The sequence below is a fragment of the Panthera tigris genome, chromosome C1 (genome assembly GCF_018350195.1).
Source record: "Panthera tigris isolate Pti1 chromosome C1, P.tigris_Pti1_mat1.1, whole genome shotgun sequence".
In the NCBI taxonomy this organism is placed as follows: domain Eukaryota; kingdom Metazoa; phylum Chordata; class Mammalia; order Carnivora; family Felidae; genus Panthera; species Panthera tigris.
The window spans coordinates 103,515,712-103,538,186 of NC_056667.1; the positions used below are offsets into that span (position 1 = coordinate 103,515,712).

Below are 22,475 nucleotides of genomic sequence, written 5' to 3' on the forward strand. Positions count from 1 at the left end.
ATGTACCCCAACAGGTCTTCGGAGCCGGCATCGAAGGGAAAAAGGAAAACGTGCCCAGGGCCTGGTGTATAGAGTCTACGGGGGCGTTAAATGCAACAGCCCTTGTAGAAACGGATTTGACTGTGATGTCATCGTTTTTGACATCCTGGTGTTGATGCTCCACTCCTACCCCGGCTTACGGCCGCGACAACAGTTTTCCATTTTGTGCGCACTTGACATGCTGCCTTTGTTGGGTCGCTTAACATCACCTCGCTAGACCGCTTAGTCTGCGAATGGGACAGACTTCCAGGAGGACCCGTTCCCCTCCCACCGCTCCCCTCCCCTGCCTCTCAGGCCCGGAGGGTATCGCGTCCAGGCACCTCTCCCAAACGCCAAGTAAGCCTTTATTTGCGCGGACTGAGCTGAGAGGCTCGGCCCACCAGCCCGGTGTCCAGGGGTCCACAGCAACACCGCGACGTGCTTGGCCTCCAGAACTCGGTCGGATCTGCGTCCCTGGGGCGGCCCCACAGGAATCTGAACCTCTGCACGAACAGTGTGAACCCAAGCCAGATGCTTAGTCGCCCTCTGAGGCCACTCCTGGGGGCGGCTGACTTGGAGCCCAGCAAGCACAGTGAGCCGTGTAGAGCGGCCTGGCGTCCTTTCCCCCGGAGCGCTGAAGGTGAAGGAAGAGTCGGTGCGGTGCGCAGCGCAGATGACGGCCAGCACAGCTCCGGAGATGAAAGGAAGATTGGGGCAACCAAAAAAACCGAAAAACCAAAACCCAACAACCAACCTACAAAACCAAAAGCCAAAAAAAAAAAAAAAATAATGCCCCGCTTCCCTGACCGGGAATCGAACCCGGGCCGCGGCGGTGAAAGCGCCGAATCCTAGCCACTAGACCACCAGGGAACCGACGGAGGCCGTTCTTTCTCCTTGCATCCCACCAGAGTGACACTTTCCCCCTGAGCTCTGGAAGGCCTCGGGCTTTCTGGGAGCTCATCCATCCTCCCAGCAGTCCTTCCCTAAGGACCTTCCCTCCCCGCCTCTCTCTCCAAAGCAAGAGCCCGCAGGAGACGCCGAGGGCTGGCAGGTCCACAAGTGGCCGGGTCCGGGCCGCACCCCAGAGCTGCCCGGGAGTCTCGCCTTCGCGAGGCGGACGCGTGCGGATGCGAGGTCGCCGCGAGGAGGCGCGAGGGGCGGACCCCGCCCGGCGTGAGACCCCGCGGTCCTCAACATCCCCCAAAGGACTCCGAGGGACGCAGCGACGGAGGCGGCGCGCGGACCGAGACGGCTTTCAAGGAAGACCCGGCGGCCCTGAACGACTGGATTCCGGGTCCCGCCCCGCCCTACAGCCTGCTGCCCCTGCAGCGTGCCCACCGGACATTTGGCCTGTTCAGCGGCCCCGCAGACAACTGGAGATTCCTTCTCCCCGGAGGGTGGGGTACATCAGAGGATCTTTGACCACCGGGGGGTAACCGCTACGTCTGGGGGGGGGGGGAGGGAATCCTGTGTCCCACACGGAAGTGAGCGGGATGAAGTGACGGCATGTCTGGACCTGCGTGTTGGTTACATGAGTTGTTACACGTCTCAAGTGTATTGCGCTGTGTGAAAAAAGAACAAAACGGGTGGTTGTGTGGGTGGTGTGGCTTACGCTACCGGACTTGAAGACTTACTCTGAGCCCCTATAGTACCGTGCAATGTGCCAGTGGCATCGGGAGACACACACAGACAAATGGACCCACAGCTGACCTGGTGAATTCGTTTTCAAGAAGAGCAGTTCAACGGAGAAAGGAAATAGGTTCAATATGGGGGGGGGGGGAGGAGGGGAGAGGGAAACAGCTTTATTTCCACCTCACAGTACACACAAATGTTAACTGGAGGTGCCTCATAAAACATAAAAGGTAAAGGTATAAATCACTTTTTGAGGACACTTTGTGACTAGGTGGTAGGCAAAGATTTAGTAAACAAGACCCAGGGGAAAATGCGTCTAAAAGAAAAGACATGATAACCTAGACTTCATCAACATTAACCATATATCCTCATCCAAAGACCCCAGGAAGACGATGAAAACAGCAAGCGACAGACAGGGAGAACGTGTTCACAAAACCCATCTGACAAAACAAGCAAGCAAGCAAGCAAGCAAGCAAGGGAGAAAGCATACAAACACCCCCTAACCTGTCATTATAATGTGTGAGGAGCTCCCCCAAACTGCTAATTAAAAGAAAAAATCAAACAACTCAAGTGTTTTAGATGGGTAAAAGACATGAAACAGATCTCGGGAAAAGAAGATACACAAGGCCGACGTAGCACGTAAAAGAATGCTCAATATTTTCAGCCCTCAGAGAAATGGATACCAAAGTCACATTGAGATAGCACTACTCCCAGCAGCACGGCAACATGATAAAGAGAGGGGACACCCCCACCTCTTGACAAAGATGTGGCACGACCACAACTCCAGGTGGTATCCCGATGAATACCTTTTGGCGTGGAAAGCGGCTGCCCGAAGGCATTTAAAAGCCTTGCGAGCGCACCGCAAGTAACGGAGGGAGCTCACCGTGAGGACGGTTAAGGAGGATCATAGAGAGCCAAGAATGGAAAAAGTCCGCGGAGGCAGAGATTGATTCGCAGGGGCCAAGGTTCAAGCCGACAAACAGGTCTATGGAGGAGGTGTCACCTAGGTGATGGAACCTTTTGTGTGGTCTTTCAGACCCCTTAGATTTTGAGGGCCACAGAGACGCCGTTTGGCAGCAACTAGAGCCCACCATATGAGGCTCCTTGCTGGACAGGTAGAGGGCATCGAGGACTGTGCCATTTTGGAGCGGCGCTGGAGATGAGCCCTTTAGTTGATTTGACTTGAGGTCAGAGTCCAACGGAACGGAGAAGGTCGCCAGGTTAGTGCTGTGGCGAGTTTTCCTTCCCTTCCCTTCGGGTGAAGACGTGGTGGCGCGGGGTGGCCAGCGGAAAGCGCGGGGCCTTCTCTGTCCCCCAGGTAAGGGGCGCAGCCGGGGCAGTTGTTGAAACCCAAAGTAAAAAGAGGAACGGCGAGTGCTCCAGATACTGCCGTGACTCGGATTCGAACCGAGGTTGCTGCCGGCCACAACGCAGAGTACTAACCACTATACGATCACGGCGCGCCACCAGCCCGATGACAAGTCCGGCCGGCGCTCGAGCACTTTTGCCGCAAAGTCATTCCAGTTTCCGCGCTGCTTTGTTCCCGGAGCACTGCGGGCCGCGCTTGGATTCTCCTTCCCTTCTTCTCCATTCTGACACGCGAGGAAGAAAAACCATCAAAAACCATTCTCCTTGTCCCAGGATTGGGCTGGTGGCTCTGCACAGGCGCCCTAGGAAGTCTCGTGGTCCGCGTCCACGCCTCCCCCGCTTCTCTTTTCCCGCTTCTCTCTCTCGGCGTTTGCCCCTTTGGACCACGTCCCACCCACGCGGGGCTCTCCAGCTTCCCCCACAGCGACCGCAGCCGAGGGGAGCCCCAGCGGCCCCGCCGAAGGCCGGGTGAAGGCGGAACAAACGGGAAGAGCCGTCCGGGGAGCCCAGCGGCGTTCAGCTTCCCTCAGGCGCCGCTGGCCTCAGACAGAAGGCGGGTGGCTCCTCCTAGCGTTGAGGGCCTGCGTGCTCTCTATCGGGCTGTGGGCGGGGCCTCCTCTCCCGAAGGTCTCTGTGGCGCAACCGGTTAGCGCGTTCGGCTGTTAACCGAAAGGTTGGTGGTTCGAGCCCACCCAGGGACGCGGTAGTTCTTTTCTAGAACGTAGAAAGCGTTTGGCACTCGCGCACAGCCAGAGGACCTAAGGTCCTCACGGATGAGAGCAGGAGAGCTCTGGAGGAGAACCGGTCGCTGGGGAATCCGGAGGTCCTCGAAAGAGTAGAACCCTCTGAATGCTTTCCAACAATGCAGTTTCTTCCACCCTTTGTTTGTGCTAGTATTTATTTAGCCCCTTCCTTAGATTCTTTACATTAAGTTGGTTCTAGAATTTTATGGTTACAAACACTGCTTTAGTCCTCATTCTTGTACACATCTTTGGTCACTTGTACCAACATTTCTACAGGGTAGAGTCCTAGAAAGAGCAATTGCTCTAATAACATAGCGTTTACATGGTTTTTGTATGATCCGACTTCTCCGCCCCGTGGGCTTATCGGCTATCACTCTTTCTTTTGTTATTTCAGCTACTGCTTTGGGCTTCATAACATATACATCTGTAACTTGCCAGCTTCCCTCCAAGTGATCCCATGCCTCTTCCCCTTACTCCCCTGCCCACCTTTAGGCTGCAGCTGTCACGCGTTTCACTTTGCATGTTAGAAAGCCCAAAACCCATCGTTATCACTTTGGTTTCATCTGCTCCATGTTTTTTTCAGAGATTTAAAGAATAATTTAAAAACCATATGTGTGTGGGCGTACATATATGTATATATACGTATACATGTGTGCGTATGTATGTATATAATATATGTATGTGTGTGTATATGTAATATATTAATATATATATTTTTTATATATATATAAGTTTTTTCCCCATGCGGTTACCATTCTGTTGTCCTTTATCCATTTGGCTACATGCAGATTCCCATCTGGTATCAGTGTCCTTCCTGGAGGATTTAACATTTCTTGTGGTGTGGGTCTGCTGGTGATGTAGTCTTTCAGCATTTGTATGTCTTCCAATGTCATTCACCTTCATTTCTGAAAGCCTTTTTTGGAGGGGAGGCATAGAATTCCACCTTGACTTTGATGCTGCTCCATTGCCTTCTCACTTGCACCGCTTCCGGGGAGAAAACTGACATCACGTTTACTTTTGTGTTCTGTACGTACCATGGTCTTTTTCCTCTGGGTGCTTCTGCACAGTTGTTTTTGTTTTTGTTTTCTCTTTCCATGGATTTGCACAATACAATTATGATGTGACTAGATACGGTTTTCTTCCTGTCTCTTGTGCTCATTCGTCGTGTTCATTCGGCTCCTTGGATCGGTGGGTTTACAATCATTATAATGATTGGAAATCCTTCTGTTGCTGTCTCCTCAAAAATTGCTTCTTTACCCCCAGTCCCAGTCGTTTTCAGGAACTCTGATCACTCATATCTTTTAAAGTTGCCCTACCATTCCCTGACAGCGCTTTACTTCCTGGAGCAGACGCTGCATGTGTTTTTCACCCTCACCAATATCTCCTCAAGGTCCCCACACCTCCTCTGAACCTGTTGCCCACAGCTACTCTATATGATGTCTAAATATGTGCAGCAGCATTATATTAAAAGTGTTTTGTTTTTTCTCTCTTAATTAGAAAAGTTCTAGGCTAAGATGATACATTAATTAACTCAGTTTAATATCATTGGAAGAACGTAAAGATAACAGTAGGTCTTAAAATTGCAAATTGACTCGACACATAATGGAGAAATGCATGTGGAATATAAAAATATAAAATACCTAAAAACTTTTACCCCAAAATATTGTAAGAATAATTAAGTCACTATGAGTTCCAGACTTCTAAGACTTACTCTCCATTTACAAATCTTATATGATCTCTTTAATGTACTGAAACACATAATTTCATATTGTATAAACTCCTTAAATACTATTGGAATTGAAGTGCGCTTATTGGGCCAGTAAAACCAATATAGGAAATTTAGGTGGCTAAGTGTCACCAGGAATTTGAAGAGAAAATAAATCCAAGACCTGTATAAACTAGAATATATCTACCAATATTTTCTATATTATTAGAAAACCTGGAAGACAACATAAAACAGTTTTTAGGCCACAACTATTAAACCAGTCAGATGCACACAAAAAGTCCTCTTTAGAAATATGACATGATATAAACATGTTTTCTATGCCATTATATGTAAATTATCAAAATCCTTTAAAGTGTTTAAACGTATTCGAGATTACATATTCCTTACTATCCACTTGATGTTTTCCCCTTGTGCCTGAGTGCACGGAGAGCAATTTATCTACATCTAAACAGGGTTTTTTTGTTTGTTTTGTTTTCCCGGGTTACAGATTCAGCAAGAAAGAGCAATTTATCTACATCTAAACAGGGTTTTTTGTTTGTCTGTTTTCCCGGGTTACAGATTCAGCAAGAAAGGAAGTAGGAGGGGTGCCTGGCTGGCTCAATCCGTAGAGCATGGGACTCTTGATCTTTAAAAAAAAGAAAGAAAGGAAAGAGAAAGGAAGGAAGGGCGGAGGCAGAGAAAGAAAAGAGTGAGGGGGACAAAACCCCATCAATAGCGTCCTTGCACGCCCCCCTTGGGTCCTGGAAATAGAAGGGCTACCCCTTCTACCCCACTTGGGGAAGGGGCTCAACTGAATACACACCACAAATCAGGTTGCCTGTGTCTGCTTGGACTCAGAGTGGAGCCAGGACAAGCTCAAGGACAGGACGAGATAAGACCAAGCACCATTATCACAGGGCAGCCACCTACCTGACAGTGCCAAGGCAGACAATCCTGGAAAGCTCTTGAAAACTTCCCCTTCCCCTTGAAGATTTTCCCACCCGCTCCCCCTCATCCTCCCACCACGGGGAAAAGGATTCTTCACCTTCTGTTGGGCCAGGACCCTTGAAGATCCCTGCAGGGCAGGAGAGCCTGGAGGGCAGGAGGATCCAGGGCGGCAGCAGCTGCACTTCCCTGAAGGGTCTCTCCCCGGGTGGGGTGTTCTAGAGCTCAGGCTCACCCTAGATCTACTGCCCACCAAAGCCACCAGGAGGAGTCCGGAGGGCAGCCGGTGCTGGGGCACGACAACCTGGACGTGTTCCTACAAGCACAGGGCACGCCTGGCCTGCCCTATCCAGGAGAGCCGAAGAACCGCCTGCCTGCCTGAAGCTTCTCTACAGCCTGAAGGGAACAGGTGTCTGCTTCCTGAAGGAACAGGAGGGCTCTCCTCCAGAGGACAAAGCCCTCTCCTGGCCCTGGAGGAAAGGTCCTGCAGAGGCTGGTTTTGCGGGACACTGCCCAAGGCAAAGGAGCAACCGCAGACCAAACAATCATCTGGAGATGACTGCACAAGTCCTGTCTGTACATGTGGAGCGAGAATGAGAAAGCAAATGTGGGGAAATGTTAACTGGTGCACCTGGGTGAGGGATATAGGATGTGACCATTCTGGCAACTGTTTTGGTATGTTTCAAAGTTTGTTTGTTTGTTTGTTTGTTTGTTTGTTTGTTTGTAAGGAGTGACAAAGTCAAGTCCCAGGTTCTCTTTAGAGGAAAACGCTTGAAGTGAGACCTTGGGTTTCTGAGGTGAATAGAGGGGAGCCGCTGGCCTGGCTTCTCATCCCAGCTCTTCTCTCCCAGCCTGGCCATTACAAGGACCCGGACTCCTGACCTCCCGTATTTTAGGGGCTCAGTGCACAGCCACTTCTGCAAGTGTCCCTGGGTGCACACCAGACTTTGGGGGATGAAAAGGCAAATCCTAAGTATGGAGACAGCGCCACAAAGTCTCCTGGATTGGAATCGAACCTGAGCAGTAGCGGTGAAAAATCCAAATCCCATCCCACCGATCCGATCCCGGGGAATCCACCCACACAGGATCCCTGCTTCGGCCCCTGCAGATGAAAACCCTGAAAGTCAAGGTGACATTTCCCAGGCGGACAGAGCACAAGCGGAGGCGATTCCCAGCGGCGCGGGTCTGAATGCAGCCGCACAAGGCTCCCAGCCCTTGCCCTGCTGCTCACCACCTCTTCCAGCCTCAGCGACCCCTTGGGCCCTGACCACAAGGTGACTGGCCTGTGCCACACTCTAGTCCAGCTGGAGCCGTGTGTGTTGCAGAGCCAAGGCCGTGCTCTCTTTCTGATCCTACTTTCCTGATGGGTAAGGTGAGGACTCGGCTCTCAGCGGGGGGGGGGGGGGCGGGGGGGGGGGAGGGCGGAGTCCCTCTACTTGGCGACTTCCGAAGTAGCTCCAGAGCTGTCCTGATGACGGCACGGGGACGGGCTCCTTTGGTGTCCCCATGGGCTCATTAGGTGGAGCCTGAAACTCCTCACCTACTGTCTTTGGCCCGGGTCCCAGGTGCAGCTGGTTTGTGTTCTTTGCCTTAGTCAGGCAAATAAATACACCTGTTGCGCAAGTGTGCCGCCCAGGGAAGAACGTGCTGCTTTTCAGAGCCACGGTCGCTGTGAGCCCGTCGGGCAGACGGAGGCGCCAGATGAGCAGGTCAGCGGATGCGTGGAAGTAAAGGTAACCTGCAGTGGGCCTCGTCCTGCGTGCCCTTGTTGGAGTGACTAATTGGGTGTGGCCCGCTCTCCAAGGTGACTGGGAGCAGACACACAGAGGCCAGGCCTGGTGGTCGAGTGCTGAGAAGGCTTTCAGGTGGCGGTGGGACTCCGGCCGTGGTTCTTTTTGCGTTTTAAAGGACAATAGATGGGGGGTGGGGTGGGGGTGGGGGGGTGGTAGTGGTAAAAGGAAGCTGTTTCCGCCCGGTTTCGAACCGGGGACCTTTCGCGTGTGAGGCGAACGTGATAACCACTACACTACGGAAACGGGGCAGGCAGCCGGGCCTCTGGCTCTAACCCCCAAAAGTGGCATTTCGGCCACAACTATCGGGCCCGCCGACTTCGCCTGAACCGCCCAAGGCCCTGGAAACAGCCGCGCCCCAGAAGCGGCCCGGGCAAAGGACCCCGTGCCGCCCCGCCCCGGAGGACGGAACCCTGGCGCCCTCAGCAGCCTGGCCTCGGGAACCGCACCGAAGGCAGGGTGTCCGCCTCCAGGACGAGGGGCCCCGGGGCAGGACGTCGGGTGCGCGCTCTTCCTCCGCCAGCCCGTTGGCTCTGCGCTGCCCCGCAGCCCTCCCGGCAGAGCGGAGTCTCTTTCGTGTCCTCTGGGCGAAGGGGCGGGGGGGGGGGGGGTCCCTCGGGCTCCTGCCTACGCTGCTTTAAAGCCACTGACAGGAGGCCCGCGGCCAACAAGCTCCAGTGAAATCTAGGTCACGGACCAGAGGGATGAAAAGGAAGAGCACAGAAACCGAGTTGAGTGGCAGAGAGTCAAGGCGAGGCGGAAGAGTGGCAGAGCCACGACTGGCGCGGAGGGAAGGTCTCTTCCTACCTGGCGTTTTGAGTGATTCTTGGGTGGGCTGCCTTGGAGTCTCCCGAATAGGCTGGTGGTGAGACTCGGTGTGACCACAGCCACCTTCAGGGGGGCCTTCAGCATTGGGAACAAAGTGAAGACGAAAAGCCTAGAAAAATAGGTATTTTTAAAGCTGTTTCCTCTCTCCCTCCCGCATTGGAGTGTGTACGGTATTACTGCGTGATCTTGATTGCACTGTAATTTAGCACAACGACTTTCCTAATATTTGGCAGTTTCTCATACAGTGAAAAACCTGACCTGCCCCGTTACCTAGGAATATTGCTATTCACTCCCCCAGAAAAATGAATGCCAACATCCAAAGAGGCCTCTACACCAACGTTCGTGCCACATCATTCATACCAGGCAAAACCGGATACAACCCAAATGCCCATCAACAGAGGTGATACACAAACCCTTGTATATGTTTAGAATGGATTAAGTACTCTGTAGTAAAAACATCCAAACTATGGTTTAGGCGGTAACACGGATAAGCCCCTCGCATAGTTATATGTAGCTATCTGATACTCCTGGGTGATTCCATTTCCAGGAAGTATTAGCAGAGAAGAGTGGTTCCCCCTTTGAAATAATTTGCCGGGAAACTTCCCGGGTTGATGGCTATGTTGCATATATTAGTCTGGCTGTTAGTACAAGCATTTACACGTTTATCACATTATTGCACTGTATACTTGGGATATCTTAACTCCACTTACCCTCCTCATTTTTGAGTTATTGGCATTAATTTTATTTCAAAATACATTTTATCTATTTTATTTATTTTTGACAGAGACAGTGACAGTGCGTGAGCAGGGGAGGGGCAGAGAGAGACGGAAACACAGAATCCGAAGCAGGCTCCAGGCTCTGAGGTGTCAGCACAGAGCCCAACGCGGGGCTCAAACTCGTGAACTATGACATGATGACCAGAGCCAAAGTGGGACGCTTGACCAACTGAGCCACCCAGGCGCCCCTCAACATACATTTTAAAAACATAGGCATTCTTACCATTGCTCAGAGAGTCCTATTTATTTGACTTAGCCACGTATTTTACCTATTCATTGCCCTTCCTTCCTTCCTTCCTTCCTTCCTTCCTTCCTTCCTTCCTTCCTTCCTTTTGCACAGTTCCCCTGTGACCTGTGCAGTTACTTCTGCCTGAAGAGTTACCTTTTGCACTTTGCATTTCTTTTTCGTTAGCTTATGTGGAAAGGTCTTCACTTCATTGAGGTCTTCTTTTTCATGTTTTTGCTGAGATTTCAGCTCCCAATCTTTGGACGATGTCATAGGAGTGTCCCCTCCTCCCCACACCCCAATCTGGGTGCTGCTGTGATTGTTTTCAGCTGCCCTTGGTTGTTCAGCAGTTTAGGGGTGTGACCTTCTTGTCCTTACCTGGCTTGCAGTGCACCGAACTTCTTGCACACGTGGTTGGAGAGACCATCATGATTTTTCTTTGATTCTCCATGATATAGTTTCTGCCCCACTTTCTGGTCCTCCAACCCCTGAGACTTTAATTACACACGTGTTAGGACTTCATGACATGGCTCATTATCTTTGTTACGCTCTTAATATTTCTTCCTTTTGGCTCTGTATGCTTCAGTCTGGAGAGTTTCTTTCCACTTACAAATTTCGAGGTTAATAATACTCTCTCTACCATTGAGTCCAAGCTGCAGTTAAACTGACCTGCTGACTTTTTTAAAATGCCAACTATTACATATATTTAATTTTCATGAGATTTTAAAACTAGATTCTATTTCTCTGATGCAATATTTTATCTTGTCATCTATTTTCTGAACAGCTGAATCATATACCACTTCATCTTTTTTTTTTAACTTTTAAGTAATATATTTTTTCAAGTTTCAATTTATTTATGTTGAGAGAGAGAGAGCGAGACAGAAACAAGCTCGGGGCAGAGGAAGAGGAAGAGGGAGAGAATCCCAAGCAGGTTCTGCCCCATAGATCTCACCAACCTTAAGATCATGACCTGAGCCTGAGCCAAAATCAAGGCAGATGCTTAACCGATCGAGCTACGCAAGTGCCCCTGATTTTTAAGTAATTTAAAGAAATTTTATTCAAGTGACCTGTACACCCAACGTGGGGCTCAAACTCACAACCCAGAGAGATCAAGAGTCACGTGCTCTACCCACTGAGCCAGCCAGGCTCTCCTAAAACCTACCGCTTTGAGTTCTTATCTGAGAACTCAAGATCTCAAGAGGCAATTTCTACGGTTTGCCTTCTTTCTCTTGCTTCTCTTCCTTTACAATCCTAGAATATTGTGATTGAATGATGAACCCGTGGTGTGAAGGACAGCCAGGCTGGAGATGTTGTTTCTCTGAAGATCTTTCACCTTCTCCCCCAGCAGGCAGCAGAGGGGCGCATCACCTCTAATCCTTGACGAAGCTGATTTGCAGCTGGTTCGCCCTCAGGGAAAGCCTCAATCTACAGCTAGTTTGCTCACACTGCTGTGCTGCAGACGTCCAGGGCTCCTACCTGCGACCTTGGTATGTTTCCTTGGGCCCCTCCTCTTCCATGAATCCTGAGCTTCAGTTTTTATCCCCTAAGCACCACGGTAGTGCTGCAAATTCCACTCTCTTTCAGCCACACTCTGCTGGCCTTCCAAGCCCCTTTGATGCACATAGCTTAATTTGCAAATGTATTGTGGGGAACTTCTGTACCAAGCACCCAGCTCACTTAACCCATTCCAGGATCTTGGCTGCTCAAGTCTGAATCCTTGGACAGTTCCATATGCCCTTCCTCTCCCCCCCCCCCCACCACCCCCCGGCCCCCAACTTCTCTGTCCAGACCTATGAGATCACTTAACATGTTGTTTTCTCTGACTCTTAGTAGCTTCCCTCTCTCCAGTTTCTCAGTCTCCGGTTCCTGCCAAGAACTGGCAAATGCCCTGAGGGGATAACGCAGAAAATTAGTCTCATTCCATTGAGTTTCTCTTCTCTCTCATCTCTCCCCTTGAGCTGAAGGACTGGTGGGTCCTATCTGCATTGATAGTTCTCCAAATCTTCAAGCAGAATTCCTTCCATTCAAACTTCATTCATTTCTTTTCAGGGCGAATGCTGTTCTGCTACAAATACTCCATCATCACTGAAAGGTGAAATCTACAATTTCCAGATAAATCACATTTTCTTCCTCCTTTTTTTCTTAAAATAAGGTGGGGGGGGGGGTCACTGGTGCATAGCTGAAGTTTTCTTTTAGTACCCCCCGGGTAAGTCTGACTGGATATCAAAAGCTCTTGCTAGAAGCACGGGCAAAAGATTGTCTACCTGGAGCTGAACACTCATCACGCCTGTCCAAGGTCCGAGAATTTGATCAAGTTGGATCCAGTTCCCTGCTGCACTGTCCTGTCAGTTAACTCACCATGGAAATTATCAAGCGACCAGTTTTCCAGGTGCTGGTCACTGATACAGAGGCGGAGAGCCCAAGTGAACCATTTAACACTCCTCATTTATTCTGGGGAATGCTGAAAGTCAGCAGTGGTGCAGTTAGAAGTGAAAACGGAAGCCTTAGTTACAATGATACTGGCAGTTTTCTCCGAGCGAGCGTCACCGTGTGAGCAGCACGCAGTTCCTCGGTGCTATACCGAGCATAACCTATCTAGTCCCCATAACAACCCCGAGACGGTGTAGGTTATCAGCACCCCTGCTTGCAGGTGAGGACACTCAGGCACTGAAAGGCTGGTCTGACTTTCCAAGGGGCCCAGCCCTGTGACGGGGAGGGCCAGCACTCAGGGCCAGGCAGTTTGCCTCCAGAGCCCTCGCGTTTGGCCAGCCTGCCAGCGCGCACTGAGAAGCCTTCACCAAGATTTGCCGTCCCCTCCTGGCTCAGCCTCCCTGATGTTGAAAAGAAAGAAAAGGTTAAAAGTAAGGCCTACTTAACACTGGCAACTAATGGACGGAATGAAGAAGAGAAAGAACAAAACGATTTAGTCCTCCCCAGAAACAGATTCCATGGCTCCCGGGATGATGCAATCACATCTCCCAACGGAAGTATTTACTAAATCTTGACTCTTGTTTAATGGTCTGAACAAGAAAGTTCCCTAGAGAGGCTTCCCAAAACAAACAAAAACAAAAGAAAACAAATCCCGTCAAGTGTGCCTTTTATGTTCAAAGTGTGGAGCAGACAGCTGAGCCCTCCCACCTACTTAATGCCTCAGGGCAAGAGGGAGTGCACCTGCAGTGACAAGGGGGACAGAGGAGATCGCATAAAAATGAGACAAAAATCATGCGTCTCAAAGCTCATTAAAGAACACAGCACTTTCATAGCTGGCCACAGCCATGTACCTTTATCACCGATTACCAAAGAGTTTCCATACTTTGATTTACAGCTTCTACTTAGTAAATTTCTTTTTAAAGTCAATTGTATATCAGCGTCGTAACGGAAACACCACTAGGAATAGCCACAGGCAGGATGTAATTAGAACATAAAAGGAGATAGTAATGTTGTGACAGTCAATGAGGGAGGTGATGAGCGGAGCCCAGGAGCCTCCCTCCACAAGCCTTCCCTTGAGGCATGGGCACAGGCAGCCTTCAGAGGAGCCCAGAGCCACGCTGGGGCTGGGTGATCAGTGCAGGAAAACCCTGGCCAACCAGGACGTGGAATGGTTCTTCGTTACCAGCCAAGGGAAAACCCGACAGTCCCCCTCTCGATGATCACAGCTCAGGGGAAGCGGCGACATCAGTACACACACAGGAGCTGCTGGTGCTAGGGACGGACGAGGTGGACTAAAATGAATCTAATGCTGAGCGAGATTTCAGGGCCTTGAAAGAAAAAAGTCTTATGTGTAAGGGGTTCAGGAAGATTGCAGTGTGGGCAAGGTAATGAAGAACGGCACATTGATAGGTTGGGAAATAAACTGGACTGTGATTTGGTACTGCTCCCGTGGAAGGCAAGTTTGCAGGACTTCCCCAAAGTAGCAGCATATGAACACTATACTACAGTCATTGCACTTCCCGTTCTGTACGCTGTAGAAATACCTGCACAAGTGGCCAAAAATATGTGTACAGGAATTCGTAATCATAAAACCATAAAACCAACTTAATTTCAAAAGCAATATGGAAGAGGTTAAATAAGTATCACACATACTGTGGAAGAAATGCCTCTGTCAAACAAACGCAGAGGACAATGATGATGAGGATCCACTGATCACAACATTATTGATAGAGCAATGCCCAAATCCAGGCACTCCCTGGGGACGGGACACCATGCTTGGCCTCCTACTCCCCATGAAAAAGAACTGAGGCACATCAACACCAAAGGCTGGCGAAGATGGGGGAACAACAGGAGCTCTCACTTACTGCTTGGTGAGAACGCAAAATGGTACAGCCACCGTGGAAGGCAGTCTGGCAATTTCTCACAAAACCAAAAATGTTCTTAATACAGCAGCCAGCGTTCGGGCTCCCTGTTAGCCAGAGAAGTTGAAGTTATGCCCACACAGAAACCCGCACACGGATGCCTACGGCAGCTGTACTCACAATTGCCAAAACTTAGAAGCAACCAAGATGTCCCTTACAGGTGGAGGGATAAAGGAACTGTGACACACACACACACACACACACACACACACAATGAAGTAGTATTTCAGCACTAAAAGGAAATGAGCTGCCAATCCACCAAAGGACATGGAGGAATCTTAAGTGCGTATTAGTAAGTGAAACAAGCCGATCTGAAAAGGCTACATACTGTGTGATTCCAACTACACGACCTTCTGGAAAAGGCAAAACTATGGAAACAGGAAAAGGATTCGTGGTTGCCAGAAAGGGGGCGCAGAGGATGTTTGGGCTAGTGAAACTACTTTGTGTGATACTTATAACGGTGGACACATTTCCGGATACGTTTGTCCAAACCCACCCTGCAAGAGTGAACCCTAATGTAAACTATGGACTTTGGACAGATTCCTGAGTTGGCACAAAGGCACAAAGGCACTGCAGTGGGGGGTGTTGACAACCAGGCAGGCTATTTGTGTGGGGGTGGAGGGCAGGAAGGGTGTGGGCAATCTCTGTCCCTTCCCCTCAGCTTTGCTGTGAACCTAAAATGCTCTAAAAAATGAACAATTAGCATTTTTAAAAAAAAAAAATGTCAGCCCCGGGACCAATTTTCCCAAGGCAAGCAGTTTGAACAATGAAGGCAATCATGTTTAGAAATTAAAAAAAGAAAAAAGATGGGAGTCACAAAAAGTTTCACTTACTCATCCAATCTTTCAGGGCGGACTACAAAGTTTTACCACACTAGGTAGAACCCGGGTTCTTCTATCTGTTTGAGAAGTTGGCGTTGTAGAGGTATAAAGCTGATAGGCCAGCAGATACCGTCAGAGAATGAGGTTGGGACGTGGGGGTGGCTCTGAACGGTTAGGTGCTGTGAGGTGGCTAGGGCCCAGAATCCAGTAATGTGTACTTTATGTGAGGAAATGTGCAGGTGCTAACTAAAGAGCAGGAAACACGCGGAATTGAGCCAAAAGTGAACCAGCCCGTCCCTGGGTGGGCTCGAACCACCAACCTTTCGGTTAACAGCCGAACGCGCTAACCGATTGCGCCACAGAGACACAGCGCTCCACCCTTCCCCTGCCTCCTTAGGTAGTAAGTACCTGCTAACCTCGGGGACGTGCCGCACTCTAGACAAGGAAACAAGTTCCAATGCCTCGGAAAACCGGAGAGGAGTTGACAAAGCGTGTTCATCGCGTGAAAACCGTGAGTGAGAGATTCTGAAGACAAAAGGGCAGTCCAGCGGCCCCACTCTGCCTTGCTCCCCACCCGCCTGAAATGCTAGCTAGCGTCCCCGGGGCCGAGGCGAGTGGGGCCCGAGGGAAGCTGCACGTCCCGGTGGGCTCGCCTGGTGACGCTTCCGCCTTCTCTGCCTTCATCAGACCACCCTTCATCGGCACTCGTCCCCTAACCCAGGACGAATGTGAGGCCTGGAGGAAGTAGGAAGGGCATAATTGGTCAGAAGGAGAGCCCACCATTCGGAGATACCTTCGAGGCTGGTGCGGTGCTTCCACTTCCTTCGGGTTCCTCTGCCCGGCAGGGAGGTTCCACGACGGCAGGGGTCGGGTCGATGGTCGTTCTAATGTCCCCACGCCGAGAACAGGGTCAGACAGTCACCAGGACGCTCTCCTGGGACTTGTAAATTACTTGGTCGTCTTTAGCTTTTAGGCCCTTGAGGAACTGAAGAACCCCGAGAATGGAAATAGTGAAAAGCTTTTCAAAGCGGAAATTTGTTTTTCAAACTTACCCATCCAGTTAATTGAGCAGCATCCGCAGCGGCAGCAACGGGAAAGACGAACCGCGCGCCACCCGCCGGCTCGAGCTTCCGGCGCTCAGCTCGGCTCCGCTGCGTACGTGCTCAGTGCGGTGGGTGGGGGTCGGCGTGGGCCGGGGGCCCACAGCAGGTGGAGGGAAAAGGGAGCCGCAAAGAGGAGGCAGGGAAGCTGCGGAGGCGCGTACTGGGTCAACAAGACCTCCTCGGCGGCCTGGCAGCCGTAAGGGGCCAGATCCCGGAGAGATGAGAATGGGTCTTGTATCGTAGTTGAAGGAGAAGGAAGGGAAAAGAACGGGAAAGAACGAAAAGGGTGTTAGACTAGTAGTTCGGGGGGGGGGGGGGGGGAAGGCAGCAAGATATCATGAAGGCCTTTAGGACCGCTTAAAGCACGGCATTTGCAAGCCGGCTCATAGCTCTTTAGTGCTCTGCGTTGTACCTGTAGCAGCCTCGGTTCCAGTCCCGCTCAAAGCAGGGTCTCCTGAGGTGGTGACGAGTGCTAGATTTAAACCTGCGTGAGCTGCCCCATTTGCCTGCGGCACGAGAGCACGGTTTCCCGCGATTCCAGAGCTCTGCGCTGAGAAAAAGGGAAACTCCGCCGTGCATGCTGAAGTCTCGGTCGTCTTGAGATGCTTGACTGCCCTACGTCTGGAAGGAGGTGAGGGAGGTGCCGCCTTGTATTTGGTGTCTTTGCAAAAATGAAACGATGAGGCTTTTCTGGTTGAGAAGTTTCAAGCGCCACTGGGTCCTTTTTAGACGAGCTAAGAAACGAGATGAAATGAGAGTTCGAACTCCAACGGATACTTTAAATAAAACCTAACAAATAAAATAACATCTTCACTTGATAACATTTTTTTTTCGAACAGTGAATGATTGAACATAGAGTTCACAAATGTTAAGTGCGCCTCCCAGTGAGTTTTGCTAAATGTAACTGGTATCTAGCCGAAATTACGAAAAACTTACATCAGTCCCGAAAGTTAGGCCTCTTTTCCTGTTGTTAAAAAAAAGAATCTGAAAGGTGGAATGAAATGGGGTCACTTGCATGAAAGGGTTTTAAAATGGAGCCAGGAAGCCATTAAGGAGATGGGCTTTGTGCAGGCACGTCTCCACCGGGTAGAACTGGGAACTTTTGAATTGTGCCAAACACCAAATATTACAAGGACTGAGCCGCAAAACCTGTAACTTGCTACAGTCAGAGACTTTGCTTAGTGATAGCCTTAGCAATCAATTACACTCAGTCCAGATTCGCTTTCTGCCATTAACACCAATCGAAAGTTCTCGTTAAACAACTATTTGGGTTGCTCTTCAAATCTGTGTATGCTGAACTGCGATTCTTTGATCCCAAATAAATGGTCTTGCTTAATTATTGCCTTGTGACAATTTTAGGCCGACAGCCTGTTGTCAGAAGCAGGACCTGAGGTGATTTCAGCACGGCAGGACCGGTGTCTCCTGGAATTGGGTGCGGTCTCTACAGGAGACTAGTGCTCACCGCTCCTAGCTTGTATACATATGGACAGCCTTCTGCTCGCACCGTGAGTCCTCTTAGGTACCGACCTCCCCCCCTCCTTTTGGTTGAGGTCGTTGCCTTTCTCTGGGATCAGGCGGGTGAGTGCCCAGAGAGAGAGGAGATGCCCATCATGCCACTGGAGGGAGGGGTTTCACTATTGATGAGTAGTACTCTTTTGTTTCATAGGATGTGTGTGTGTGTGGGGGGGGGGGGGATTGTGATTGCTGGTGTTGTTTTAGGACAAGTGTTGTTTAAATTAAAATTGCAATAGCCATTCTGGGGAACCTCTGTTTTAGTTAAGTCCACCTTAAGGGGCACCCTTAAAAAAGAGGATTCCAAACCTCTCTGAGACAGTGGAATGCATTCTTTGATTAGTATGCAAAGGACAAAATAAGTCCAAAACAGCTCTAAAAGGATCCTGATAGCATGCAAATAATAATAATAATAATAAGAAGAAGAAGAAGAAGAAGAAGAATTTTTTAATAAAAGATTGCTCATCCATGCAAATAATAATAATAATAATAATATATTTTTAATAAAAGACTGGCCATCTGAGCAGGTAACCTTAAAATTATGGAAACATAATTTGGATTCATGCAAATAATAATAATGATAATAATAATACATTTTTAATAAAAGATTGGTCATCTGAGCAAGTAACCTTAAGTTAGTCCATCTGCTGGAAACATAATTTGGATCCAGCCATTCTTTTTTTTTAATGTTTATGTATTTTTGAGAGCGAGAGACAGAGCAGGAACAAGGGGGGGCGGAGGGGCAGAGAGAGAGGGAGACACAGCATCTGAAGCAGGCTCCAAGCTCTGAGCTGTCACCTTAGAGCCCAACATGGGGCTTGAACTCACAAACCATGAGATCATGACCAGAGCCAAAATCAGAGGCTTAGCTGACTGAGCCACCCAGGCACCCCTGGGTCCAGCTATTCTTTTGGGTTTCCTACCTGAGACATGGCTAAAGTTTAAAAAAAAAAAAGAAAGAAAGAAAGAAGGAAAGAAAGCTGTAAGAGCTGTGTGTGTGTGTGTGTGTGTGTGTGTGTGTGTGTGTGTATGCATGTTATAGATATGGTATTTTACTGTCTTGGGATGATATTGCCAAAATTAATTTGTAAAAGAATTCTACTTAATTGGCTTGAGGAATATCAAGTACTTATATCTATTAAGTATTCCTAAAGTTCGCAGAAATAGAATAAAAAGTAACCCAAGTTCATATAGTCTAGGATAATCTTTGATAAATAAAAACTAATTCAAGTTTGTTGGTTTAATAAAAACAAGAATATCTTTAGAGTTATCAACATTAAATAGAATGCAGATAAACTGCCTTTTCTACCTGAGTTTACTAATCAAATAAGCTCATGTTATCTCTATGTTACAAAATTCATCAACAAAAGAAATAACTTAAAATGATGATTAGCTGTTTAATGTCTTATCCAAGTATAATTGTTAAAAACAAGTAATTTAGGGGTGCCGGGGTGGCTCAGTCGGTTAACGTTTGGACTCTTGGTTCCAGTTCAGTCAGGCTCTGTACTGACAGCCTGACAGCATGGAGACTGCTTTGGATTCTTTCCCTCTCTCTCTGAACTTCCCCTGCTCTCGCCACGCACCCCCCCCCCCGCCCCGCAAAAGAAATAAATAAAAACTTAAAAATTTTTAAATAAACGTTTTAGTTTAAATAAATAGAAGATCAAAGTTTATACTATGATAAACTAAATAATGGACACTCATTGAATATCTAAATTATTTCCAAAATAGATAAACATTAAATGCTAAGCTCAGTTTATCTACTTTTGGCATTTCCATTTTTACCAAAAAATTATTATGAGAAAGAGTATGTCTCTAAAAATTTTGAAATGTATTTATAAGCTTGCTAATATACAACAGGATGCTAATTTATGATAGACAGTTCACAATTGCCTGCTTCCTAATAGTCACTGAAAAGCAAAAATTACAAATGGTTAAAGAGGGGGCGCCTGGGTGGCTCAGTTGGTTGAGCATCCCACTTTGACTCAGGTCATGATCTCACAGTTGGTGAGTTTGAGCCCCGCCTTGGGCTCTGTGCTGACAGCTCAGAGCCTGGAATCTGCTTAGAATTCTGTGCCTCCCTCTGTCTCTGACCCTCCCCAGCTCCCTCTCCCTCCCTCCCTCTCCCTCCCTCCCTCCCTCCCTCTCTCTCTCTCTCTCTCTCTCTCTCTCTCTCTCTCTCTCAAAAATAAATAAATAAATACTAAAAAATTAAAAAAAAACAAATGATTAAAAATTAGATTGGAAAGGGAGTTAAAATACAAATGAACCATTGAGAAAACTTAGAATACTAAGCATATGTTAACTCTGCATAAACTGCATGCGTGGATGCTGAGAGAATGCAGACAAGCCAGCAGGTGCGCCTTCGGAAGAGAAGAATCAGTGAACTTCCATAAGATCTTTCTCCTACTGTGGAAGGATTTATTGTAACTTCGGGTTTTTCAACCTGTGGTCACAGACCATCAATGAATTATGACGAACGCTTATTTAAGTAGAAGATACAAATGTTATCCATATCTGTTTATACAGATGAATGGACGATACATATTTTATTATAGATGTATTTATTATCTATATATAAATTAAAAATAAAATTTTCATTAAAAAAAGTAAAAATTAGAGTACCTACATGGCATATACTGAAAATAGGCAATAGTTGTCCATTTATTAAACTCATACTTGAGTTAGTTATATGGTTTTATGTGTGTAAGTATGTGCTGAGACATACTACACAGTATATTTCTTGCTGTGAAATGATCCAACATGTTTGAGAGCCACTGCTTATATACCACAGTAAATTGAGCAACAAAGGGTCTGTGTGGCCAGCTGAAATGCCAGTACAAGAACAATCATCCTTTCTGTCCTCTGCACACACAGCGGTGACTCCTCAAGGCCAGGCTGCAATCACTCTTTGATGGGCTCATCCTTTGTTGCCTTGTCTTTTAAGATTCATAGCCAGGTGGCAAGCTTTGTTGAAAAAACTTCCCCATGTTTTTTTGCTTTTTTAATGTTTATTTATTCTTGAGACAGAGACAGGGGGTGAACAGGGGAGGGGCAGAGAGAGAGGGAGACACAGAATCCGAAACAGGCTCCAGGCTCTGAGCTGTCAGCACAAGAGCCCCATGCGGGGCTCAAACCCATGAACTGTGAGATCATGACCTGAGCCGAGGTCAGATGCCCAACCGACTGAGCCACCCAGGTGCCCCAAAAACTTCCCCATGTTTTGTAACTACTTGCAAGGCTGGGATTCTGGTGATGGCTTCTTTGATATTTATACCATCTGCCCTCAGTTTAGAACTTGTCCCATCTTTTAAATCTTTATTCTGCCTACTCAACCTAGAGCAACCCTCTTCAGCAATATGGAATCCTATTGGCCCTGCCTGTTCTGTCATTCCCAGTCTAGCAGAACAATGTCAGGATGAACATATAAAATTAACGGATCTAGGAGTGCCTGGGTGGCTCAGTCAGTTAAGTGGTTGACCTCGGCTCAGGTCATGATCTTATGCTTATGAGTTTGAGCCCCGTGTCGGGCTCTGTGCTGACAGCTTGGAGCCTGGAGCCTGCTTCAGATTCTGTGTCTCCCTCTGTCTCTGCCTCTCCCCTGCTCATGCTCTGTCTCTCAAAAATAAATACATGTTAAAAAAATTTTTTTAAATTAATGGATCTCATATTGTAATTTACTTATATCAAACCAAATATTAATATTTTTTCCTCTGTTAAAACGACAAAGTTTTCCTGTACTATCGTTCTGCACCTGAGAGGAGGTTAAAAAAGGAAAGCAAAGATTTTGTGTTTTATCAAAATAATTTTCAGTGCTTTATCAGGTCTCTTATGGGGTTTGCTCAGCTATGTAATGTCCTGGTATTTGCCTTTAAAATCGTTCATTGTCGTTGTGGTCCAATACATAATTAACTATTGATTCATGTTCTGTGATCCTATACAGTCAGGTGTCTAAGACTTTTTGATATTTTTGACAAACTTGCATCTACCTTGGCCATTATTAAGGTTCCTGGACATTCAAAATTAGACTCAGGAGGGGGTGCCTAGGTGGCTCAGTTGGTTAAGCATCGGACTCTTGATTTCAGCTCAAGTCAGGATCTCAGGGTCCAGTGAGATTGAGCCCCATCCCTTGGTGTCTGGTTCCGCAGAGCCTGCTTGGGATTCTCTGTCTCCTTCTCTCTCTGCCTCTCCCTGACTCACGCTCACTTTCCCATACAGACATAACATACATACATACATACATACATACATACATACATATGTACAAATTAGATTCAGGAGGAGCTAAAGACAAATTTTTGGCTGGTAGAGCACCAAGGACCATTGCCTTAAAATCTATCAAAACCAAGGCCCTCATAGGTAACATAAATGATCTCCCGAAAGGAAATCTAAAACTCCTTTTTAAGGATGTTCAATCCAGGGTATCCCACAAAGAAAAAACCTTAGAGCTGCCAGTGGTTGTAGTTTCAGTCCACTGACTGATTTATGGTATGGCCCAAATAGGAATCCTGTCTGGTCACAGTCCACGGAAAGATCCCTGATGGAAATGACTCCTCAGGGGCACCTGGGTGGCTTAGTCGGGCTCATCTGACTCTTGATTTAGGCTCAGGTCATGACCTCACAGTTCCTGAGTTTGAACCCTGAATGAGTTCCCTG

The 22,475-nt window shown here is 48.2% G+C and overlaps 2 long non-coding RNA genes and 4 other non-coding genes across 8 annotated transcripts in view; 2 read left to right on the plus strand and 4 right to left on the minus strand.

The window, feature by feature from the left end:
* The window catches only part of LOC122240841, a 162,386-nt gene that overhangs the window by 16,527 nt on the left and 123,384 nt on the right, over positions 1–22,475 (plus strand). The window lies entirely within an intron of this gene.
* Positions 817–888, minus strand: TRNAE-UUC. Its single transcript has one exon. It is a non-coding gene; the product is annotated as a tRNA-Glu (tRNA).
* On the plus strand, positions 3,646–3,719 carry TRNAN-GUU. The gene has a single exon. It is a non-coding gene; the product is annotated as a tRNA-Asn (tRNA).
* TRNAV-CAC lies at positions 8,375–8,447 on the minus strand. The gene has a single exon. It is a non-coding gene; the product is annotated as a tRNA-Val (tRNA).
* TRNAN-GUU lies at positions 15,497–15,570 on the minus strand. Its single transcript has one exon. It is a non-coding gene; the product is annotated as a tRNA-Asn (tRNA).
* The window catches only part of LOC102954472, a 43,459-nt gene continuing 37,918 nt past the window's right edge, over positions 16,935–22,475 (minus strand). The window contains exon 5 of the long non-coding RNA XR_006220552.1: positions 16,935–17,041. This is a non-coding gene — a long non-coding RNA (uncharacterized LOC102954472). The remainder of the gene's footprint in view (positions 17,042–22,475) is intronic.